Below are 9,999 nucleotides of genomic sequence, written 5' to 3'. Positions count from 1 at the left end.
CTTGTTTTGCCTTGGCCACACTTCTCCGCTCAGGAGCCCCATGCCATTCTCACCACGGAGAATTGCTTCTTCCCTGGGCAATGAGCAGGACCTGAGCCCCGACCCCCTGCCTGGTCACTGGCCACCCACGCTTCCCCAGCCCCTGGATCCCGGCCGTGCACAGCTAACACATTAACCTAGTGCTGCGCCAGCCCCCGGCCCCGCGCTGGCTGCCTGTGTGACACACATCTGGGCCAGCAGAGAGGGGCAGGGGGGCATCAAATCCTTTTAAAAGGCTCAGTGGGTTAGAAACCCCCTTGCAATTACCACCTTCTCCTTGTCTGGCGCACACAAAGGACCCTCCGGGGCGCTGGGCATGTTCCTGACAAACCCAACACAGCCACGGGAGCCGGGAGGAAGGGACGGACGCAGGAGCCTTTTCAGACTCTGCTATTTGGTTGCAAACTGCTTAATTTCCTGAACAAAATGATATTTTTGTTGTTGTTGTTGTTTTGATGGAAAGGACAGCACTTTTTTTGGCATGGTACAATCCCAGGGCTATTCATCCGTCACCACAGCAACGAGCTCCATCAATGGCCATCCGAGATTGCGGATGATTAGAGACAACATGTAAAAGGTGGAAGACGCTGGGCACCTCGAAAACCTCATCTTCCCAAATGGCTTGAATTATCCTCATTATTTCTCCCCGGCCAATTCTCTCCCCGGTCCACAGGAGACGTCGGTGTTATATAAACACGGGAAGAGCCAAGTTATGAGAGCAGGCGGAGGAGAAGGGGATGGTCCCTTCTGTGGGGACTGACCTGGAAAGCTCATGACATGGAGGATGAAACCCTCAGAGATGCCCAGGGAGTTCTTCTTCTGGAAGGGCCACGCAGGAGTGGGGCCACGCTGCTCTCAGGGCAGTGGGGACCATGGCTGAGCCTTGGGGTGGGGTGACCGTGACCTCTGCTTTTCTCCAGTCCTGCCACTCTTCCCTGAACGGTGCCAATCCATTCTGGGGACACAGGGAGGAGCTTCGTGTTGGTTTGCTCTCGTAACACTTCAAGGACCCAGCGCATCGCCATCACCAGATTTTGGGGTAAACCAGAGAGAAAGAGGTCACTGGAGCCCGGCAAAGGTGTGACATTTCCCTGCAGAGGGACTTCCCATGGTGACAGTGTCCTGAAACGTGGCAGCCCTGAAACTTTAATGCCTACCTGCAATATTCATGGTGCTTTCGTTGGCAGCAAGGTGGGAATTGTGCAGAGCAGCCTGAATATTTCATGGGGGGCTCTGCACTGGGATTTTGGGGATGGTTTCCTCCACTGCCACCACAGCCCCACCCTGCCATGGGGTCTGAGCTATCCCGTGTGGAGGAAGAGTGATGAAACCCTGATTTGCAGCCAAAGAGTCCCTCAAAAATAATCAGTGCATGTTCTGGCCCCTCCCCAGGGTGGGAGGAGAGGTTGTGTCCTTTTGGGCATCTCTCTGCTCTGGGGGGATCAGGAGACCCCGGGTGCCAGGCTGTGGGTCTCCAGGGTGACCTCCCAAATCAGCTCTGGTGGATGTCGCCCACTCCGAGTCCCAAAACACCACAGAGGAGCCTCAAGTGCCCACCCTGGGCTGGGCTGTCCTGGTGTCACTACAAGGGACAGACACAGCAGCTGTCCCCAGTCCTGTCCTCTCTGGCTGTTGTTTCCTCGCTAGAGGCCCTTGTCCCAGGGCCGTGTAGTGGCACGGGAGGTGACGGCCACACGGGTGGCCGGGATCCAGGTCAGCTCTCCATTGGGACATCCCCACTGTGAGCCAGGCGCTCACAGCCAGCCTTACACAGGATCCTGACCTGAACTGACCCAGCCCAGGATGGCAAAAGGTGCCAGTGACACCGCAGTGGTGGGGGAGGTGATGTGAGAACATCGGTGATCTCTGCAGGCGAGAGAACATCGGGGGAGAGCAGACCCTCCCCAGCCCCTCCCCAGCCCCTCCCCAGCCCCTCCCAGCCCCTCCCAGCCCCTCCCTGCCCTTCCCAGCCCCTCCCAGCCCCTCCCAGCCCCTCCCTGCCCTTCCCAGCCCACCCCAGCCCCTCCCCAGCCCCTCCCCAGCCCCTCCCAGCCCCTCCCCAGCCCCCTCGGCTGGAGCCCTCCCTGAGCACTCCCTGCCTGCTCTGCAGCAGCTTTGGGGGGCTGCTGGGGGCTGGCTGCCTCTGAAGTCCCCTCAGCTGGAGCCCCAAGGGCAGCAGAGCCCACCATGGCAGGGACAGGGTTCAAGCACCCTCGTGGTTCCAGCCAACCACCTCTGCAGAGGCCATCACGGTGCATGTCCCCCCCACACACTCTGTGCCTCAGTTTCCCTTCTGTGTCCTGGGGATAAGCCCTCTGTCTAGGGTATTTTCCAGGACTTTGGCCAAGAGAACAGGATATCAGCAGGCTCCTGACTCAATCCAGGGCCTGAGCTCACTGATGGAAATAGTGGCCAGGGGACGGAGTGCCTGTCCTTGTCTTCATCCAATGGAGCAGCACAAGGAGGCAGAGTGTGGCTGCTTCCCCTGGGCTCAGCACCAGGCAGCATCAGCTTTGCTTCCCTTCTGGAAGGATGCTGGGACTCGTCCTTGGAGCAGGGGACTGGGGACTGCTGCCACCTGCCCTGAATGGCTCCTGGGGCACAGGGACATGAGGGACAGCTCGGCCCCAGTGTGGGAAGCTGGCTGTCCTTGGGGCAGTGGTTGGTCCCGGAGAGCGAACCCTGCACTGTGTTCACCTCCTTTTCTGCCAGAGCCACCCTTGCTATTCCCCAGTGTCACATGTGAGATGCTGGCACCTCTGCTCTGGGACATCTGTGCCAATTAGGGCTCCATGTGCTGGCTCCTGGCTTGGGCTCTTCCCCTCCTTCAGTCCCCAGCGTGTCCCAGGTCCCCGTGCTTAGGGAGCACCCCCTGGGCAGGACATGCACCCCAAATCCCACCCGGCTCCAGCTCCCAAAGTTCCCCTTTGGGTCCCATCTGCTCCCCAGCAACCCCAGCACCGCAGGGCAGGGGAGGAGCGGCCAAAACCACAACAGGCTTTTAGCAGGGAGCCGTGGCTCTGATCAGGCTCGATTGGAGCCGATAATTAACAGGAGAAGATCGATCAGGGAAGCGGCTGTGCTGCAGCCAGGGCCAGGGCCAGGGACTGGGCTGGGGCTCCTCCTGCCACCCAGGGCATCCATGGAGCCCCTCTCTGGCACCCTCTGCCACCTCCGCGCCGGGTGTCTGCTGGCATCCCGCACTCTCACGGGAGGAGGATGGGAGATGCACCCGTAAGGGCTGAGCCAGGCCCCCGGGGAACCAGCGCACCACCGCGCCGGGGGTGACAACGGGGGGACGCCCGCATCCCGCAGACCCCAGGCCGCACAGGCAACGGAGCCCGAGCCGACGCTCCGGGTCAGGGAGCCGCGGGGTGGGAGAAGGAGTTAATTCCTACACCGAAAAGCTCTTTGCCGGCATCTCGACTCTAATGGAAGAGTCATGTCGGATTAGCGGGCGGGCGCGCGAGGCGCCGAGCGAGCGCCCTGCCTGCCGGCGCCCGGCCCCAGGGACGGCCGGGGCAGCCATGCGGAATGGCAGATCTGGGCCACTGTGCCAGCGCCGGCGGGGCCGCGCCGCACCACGGCCAAGGACGGGCGCGAGGAGCGGCCTTTGGAGCTCCCACGCGGGTTTCCGTCCCCGTCGCGGCGCCTCGGCGCCCAGGGACGCTTTTCCTCCTTTTTCGCCCGTTCCCAGTGGACCCAGAGCAAACGGGGTTCCGAAGGCTGAACGTCCCAAAGCCCCGGCGGCTCCGCAGCCGCCGCGATCCAATCGCCGAGGGCGAGCGATGCCAGGGCGATGGAAAAGTGGGTCAGGCACATTGGACACCATGTGCTCCTCCTCTCCTTTCACACTCCTTATCGCAGACCCGATGGTAAATAAACCAGCCCGTCTCCCCAGCAACCCAGCCGGGCGCTGGGCTGTGCCGGGAGCGGAGTCCAAGGTGAGCCACGGCGGCAGCCATGGGAGCCAGCCCGGCCAGCTGGGAGCCGGGATGAGCAGGAACCCCCGGCCCACGGGGCAGCGCCACAGCGGGGTCTGCCCGGCGGCCAGGGAGCACCGTCCCCATCTGCTGGGGTGGGAAATGTGGGGAAGGCCCGTGCCTCTGGTGTGATGCTGCCTCTGCAAAGGGCACTGGGTTCTCCTGAGCCGTTCCCTGGTTCTGGTAGAGCCCAAGATGGAAAAACTCTAGAAAATTAGAATATTTGTCACTAGGAAGCATAGAGAGGTTTTTGAGGCACCTGGTCTCCCTTGTGATATGTCAGCAGGAGCAATGGCAGTGTATCAGAGCATCCCTGACCCACTGACCTGTAAAATCGGGGCATCCCAGAGGATGGGATCCCACCCTGTAAATCCCACCGAGCATCTCCCTCCTCAGGTAACTCCGGGGGCTCCCCCGGGGCAGGGCTGGGTTGCAGCCAGCCCCCTCCAGCTGCTTAAATGAGGCAGAGCCCTTTGTTTTTTCCTTTCATATTATTTAATTCTCCTCTCCTCACTTGCACTGCAGGGGCAGTGGCTAAGCCCGGGGCTTTGCTAAGCCGGGATCGTATTAAAAGAACAGAGAGGAAGAGAGTTTCTGGTGCTAAGCTGCTTGTGGTAACAAAGATGGATTTAAGGAAACTGCTCCCAAAGCGATATTATTGCCCAAAAGCACCCAACCCCAAGGGAAAGCGGCTGGGGATGCAGGGAAAGGCCCTGGGAGGCTGCTGCTGGGATGCAGCAGCACTGGCACTGGGGGTCCAGTGTGGGGCCACCAGGTGAAGCCCCCGGAGGCCACAGCTGAAGTTGGGACACATGAGCAGGGCCGAGTCCCTGAGCCGGGGCTGGGAGCGGCCGTAGGTGCTGAGCAGCGGTGGGTGGCTCACCTGGGCTCTGGCTGCATTAAAAGCTAAGCCCTCCGGCACGGCTTTTTCCAGAGCAGCAGCCAAAAAGGTGCTTACGGGGCCGAGGCGGGCGCCTGCCAAGCCCTAATTAGGGCCGCTCAGCGGAGCAGGCGCTAATGCGCAACCTTCGCCTCCGGAGAGCGGGATTGAACGCACCGGGATCGCCTCGGGGATGCGAGTGCTGGGCTTGGGGTGTCTGGTGAGAGGGGAAAAACCTCCCCTCCTTCCCAAAATTGCACGAGAAACGGAGCTGCCAAGCCTTCCTGCTCCACCAGTGCTTGGCATCCTCAAAGCAGCGGGATACAGAGCGAGCAGAGCCCGGGCACGGGGCGGTTTTCTGGGCACTTTCCTCTCCCCTGCTCCTTACCTCGGCTTCTCTCTGCATTAACATGTTAACTTTGGCCAAGAGCTTTTCCCACTGACCTACTGATCTTTCCTATTTCGGTCCCTGGAATTAAGGGATTGCTGGGATTAACTTGCACTAAAGCCTCCAGATCGGCTCTGGAACGGGACGCCCAGGTACGGGCACCGCGGGCAGCCCGGGGCACCGCGGGCAGGAGGAGGGAGCCCGGCGGTGTCCGATGGCTCCAGCAAGGGTGGCACAGGGCAGCACCCCAGGCGCTGTCAGCTCCACTCTTGCATCTCCCAATCCCAGGGGTTTGGACCCGCTGTGGTCAGGGCTGGGCACCCACAGAGGTGATGGGGAGGGTGGGGTGCCCAGAGCCCCCCAGCAGGAATGATGGGGTGCTCTGAGGACCAGGGTCTGTCCTGGCAGCAGGGATGCCACCGAGAGGCTGTGCAGCTTCCGAGCCCCTTCCCCAGGGAGCAGCTGCTTCCCGTGGCAGAGCCCTGAGTGGGCAGCTGGGACAGGACCTTCACCAGAACCATTTTCCTGGGGTGCCACAGTCATCCCCAGCTGAGCCCTGCATGGGGGATGCTCCTGGCACTCAATCAGCACCTGCCTGCACATCCTGCCACACCTCTGCCTGCCCCACGGGGTGATGGCCCAGTGTCACCAGCCCCCAGAGCCTCACTATTGGCGGTAGAGACAGCCACGGGCTCTCTTTTTGCGCTATTTCCACAATGTTCCCATTTGAGGGCCAAATAAAATCTCCAAATACACCCTTTTCACCCCAGATTGGAGGCTCCCCTCAAAGGCAGGTGGCTTTTCCACCTGGAGGGACCATCCCACATCCCTGCCCCCAGGGATGTTCCTGCCCCGGGACCCCCGTGCTCGCCGCCGGGCGCGGGAGAAGCAGCATCACACGAAACTCAGCAATTTTGTGGCTGGGAAGTTCAAAAAGATGGAGGTGAAAGAGGGGCTGGGGGGGGGGGGGGGCAGGAACAACCCAGCTTTGAAGGTGCCTGGAGATTAACTCAAGGCCATGGTTGAGGCTCGGAGACTTTTACAGCAAAACCTCATTAAGGCGGGAGCGGGGGGAACGGGGGGAGTCAGGAAATCTTCTAAGCAGGAGGAAAAATGTTTGATTCAGCAGAAACAAGTGGGAAAAAAGCCCCCTTGAGTCCCCCCACTCCGCTTTTATCTGTCCCGGGGGGATCGGGGCGGAATATGAAATCTGCCCCTTTCCTCTTTCCTGTTTATCTCCTAATTATTACGCTGGAGACTCGGCGGTGCCGCGCGGTGCCCGGGCCGGGGCCGGGCGGAGGCTGCGCCACCCGAGCCGGGGGCGAGTGCCGGGGGGAGCTGCCCGGGGAGCCCCCTGCACCCCACGCTGCCGGGCCGAGCCCCCCGGGGGCGTGGGGGGGGCAGGACCGCCCTTCGAGTGCCAATTTGGGCGTCATTCGTGCCATGAGGCGAGTCAGGGCTCTGCAGCCGGGCCAGGGAGCACAGAGCCCAGAGCGGTGAGCAGGGGTGGGCTCGGCCGAGGCCCAGGGCAGCCAGGGATAAAGGCAGCAAAGCCCCCCAGGGTGGGTGCTGCACCGCCCACGGTCACCCAACAGCACGGCACAGTGACCTACTTGGAGCATCACTGCACCACGGGAGTGCGGGATGGAGACAGGGTGGGGATGGAGACAGGGTGGGGATGGAGACAGGGATGGGGATGGAAACAGAGACAGGGATGGAGACAGGGATGGGGATGGGGATGGAGACAGGATGGGGATGCAGGAAGGGATGAGGGTGCAGATGGACAGGGATGCAGGAAGAGACAGGGATAAAAACAGTGATGGGGATGTAGGCAGGGATGGGGGTGCAGAGAGGAATGGAGATGCAGATGGATGGGGGGGAAGGCAAGGACAGGGATGCAGGAAGGGCTGGAAATACAGGAAGGGATGGGCATGCAGGCATGAACAGGGATGCAGGCATGGACAGGGATGTAGGCACGGATGGGGATGCAGGCAGGGACAGGGATATAGGCAGGGACAGGGGTGTAGGCAGGGATGGGCATGCAGGCATGAACAGGAGTGCAGGCATGAACAGGAGTGCAGGCAGGGATGGGGATGTAGGCAGGGATGGGGATGCAGGCATGAACAGGGATGCAGGCATGGACAGGGATGCAGGCATGAACAGGGATGCAGGCATGGACAGGGATGTAGGCACGGATGGGGATGCAGGCAGGGATGGGGTTGCAGGCAGGGATGGGGATGTAGGCATGAACAGGGATGTAGGCAGGGACAGGAGTGCAGGCAGGGATGGAGATGCTGTTCTCCACCCCAGTGGGCACCCACAGCCTCTGCCCAGGGCACAGTGGGGTCCAGCCCGGCCATGGTTCCCCCCCCCTCCAGCCCCTAACGAAGGCTCAGCAGTCACTAATTGCTTGGGACACCCCTCGGGGTGCAGGGGGAGACCGAACGTTCCTCCCCCGGCAGCTCTGCTGGCCACGGCTCCAATTAGCCTCGTTATCCTGCGTCGCTGCTGATTAGGGGCCGGGTAATTGCCGCGGCGTTGGGTGTCCCTCAGAGCCACATGGCAGCGGCTCTTGCATAAGCACGGGGCAGGCGTTGCGTGAGCGGGTCAGGCCAGCCCGGGGCTCCGGTTACACCTGGCCCTGCCGGCCCCCGGCCTCGGGCACTGACAGGGAGAGCCCCGCACGGGCTGCAGGACTCAGGGGTGCACCCCACTGCTGCCTCAGTTTCCCCCTTCTCCATGATGTGCTTTGTGCTCGCAGTGTGCCCGAATGACACCCACCCTGTAGCCAAGGCCCCATGACCCCACAGTGCCATGCCCACGGCCCCTGAACACCAGAGCCCCACACCATGGCCCCACAGCCCCACACCACAGTCCCATCCCATGGCCCCACAGCCCCACAGCCCCACATCACAGCCCCATGGCCCCTGAACACCAGAGCCCCACACCATGGCATCACAGCCCCATGGTCCCACAGCCCCACATCACAGCCCCACGCCACTGCCCGTGCCAGCCTTGGCATAAGCAGCACCTCGGTGCAGTGACTCACGGCCCTGCAGCGGGGCCACGTGCCCAGCACCATGCCCTGATCACCCTGGCTGCCAGGACTGGCACAGCTGGCAAAGCCACATCTCATTCCCGTGGTCTGAGGGCACTGCCCTGTTTGGTTTGGCACAGCTGAGGGACCCTCGTCCTGCGCCACCGAGGCTTCAGCAGCACGGCTGGGAGGAAGGGTGACACTGACACCGTGGAGAGGACAAAGCAGGGGGACCCAGCCCCTGAGCAGGGGGTGCCCCTGTGTATCACCCCCACAGCCGGGGGGACACGGTCAGGCGCAGTGGTTGCAGGTGCTGCAGTTCCCCTGCAGCCCCCCGGCCCCCACTGCTGCCCCCAGCCCGGCATGGGGGGACACGGCTGGACCCCCACCCAACCCTGGGACTGGGGACAGGACCCCCATCCAGCCTGGGAGTTGTGGGGCAGGACCCCCACCCAACCCTGGGACTGGGGACAGGACCCCCATCCAGCCCTGGGACTGGGGACAGGACCCCCACCCAACCCTGGGACTGGGGACAGGACCGCCACCCAACCCTGGGACTGGGGACAGGACCCCCACCCAACCCTGGGACTGGGGGCAGGACCCCCACCCAACCCTGGGACTGGGGACAGGACCCCCACCCAACCCTGGGACCCCCATCTAGCCCGAGGATGGAGGGACAGGACTCCTGCTCAGTGCTGAGGCTGGGGGCTGCCGTGGGGCACATCCCCGTGCCAGCACCTGAGGATGAGATGTGGGGACACCGGTGCTGTGGGCACTGTCAGTGGGTTCACCCCGTGACCCACTGCCTGCCGGGCAGGTCACCCATTCCAGATGGGAAACTGAGTCACGGCAGGCGCCTGGCAGTGCCCCTGGCAGGGAGCCCACGGCAGGGGCACCGCGGGGTCCGGCCGTGCCAGCCCGGGGCTCGCCGAGCTTGGGGCTGCTGTCCCAGCCCTGGCTGCGGTCCCCGAGCTGGGGTGAAGGGCTCTGGGTGTGGGGCGGGCGATGCTGGCAGGAGGTTCCCCTCTCGCTGGGTGGGGCGCGAGGGAGAGCAAACAGTGATTAAGGTGCGATGGTGTCATCTGGAATTCCTGCTCACCTCCTGGCCAGCCGGGGGCCGGCTGGGCTGATCCTGCTGGCAGAGCTGTGCCAGCGGTGGTCACTGCCGTGCTGCCGCAGGTTGGCAGTGCCCCGCCGTCTGCCCCGGCCCTGAGCACAAAGATTTGGCGGCGAGGCTGGGCCAGGAGGAGAGGTGCTGGATGGCGGCGTCAGTTTCTGGTTCCTTACCCCTTCCTGGTGGCCATTCCCTTCCTCTGCCGCTGGTGCCACCTGAGCTGGGCTGGATTCAGCCCCGCCGGACCTGTCCCCCGGCATTGCCCTGGCATTGCAGCTCCTGGCACCGAGTCCAGGCCTGGCACCACCCAGGAACCGCAGGCAGCTCTGGCCCTCCAGCCCCACTGCTTCCCATCACCAGGAGCACCAGCAGACACTGGGGTGAGGGTCTCTGCACCAACCAGCTGTGAACGGAGCTGCAGCAGCTCCTGTCACAGCGTGGGGCGGGGGAGAGGATTTTTAGGGGATGTTCTGTGACCTTCGCTGCTGCCACAGCACAAACAGCCCTGGTCAAGGCCGCTCCTCTCCTAGAAACAAATGAGAAAAACGGGTCCTGCTC

This window comes from Hirundo rustica, chromosome 26 (genome assembly GCF_015227805.2).
Source record: "Hirundo rustica isolate bHirRus1 chromosome 26, bHirRus1.pri.v3, whole genome shotgun sequence".
Taxonomy (NCBI): domain Eukaryota; kingdom Metazoa; phylum Chordata; class Aves; order Passeriformes; family Hirundinidae; genus Hirundo; species Hirundo rustica.
This window is presented reverse-complemented; position numbering follows the sequence as displayed.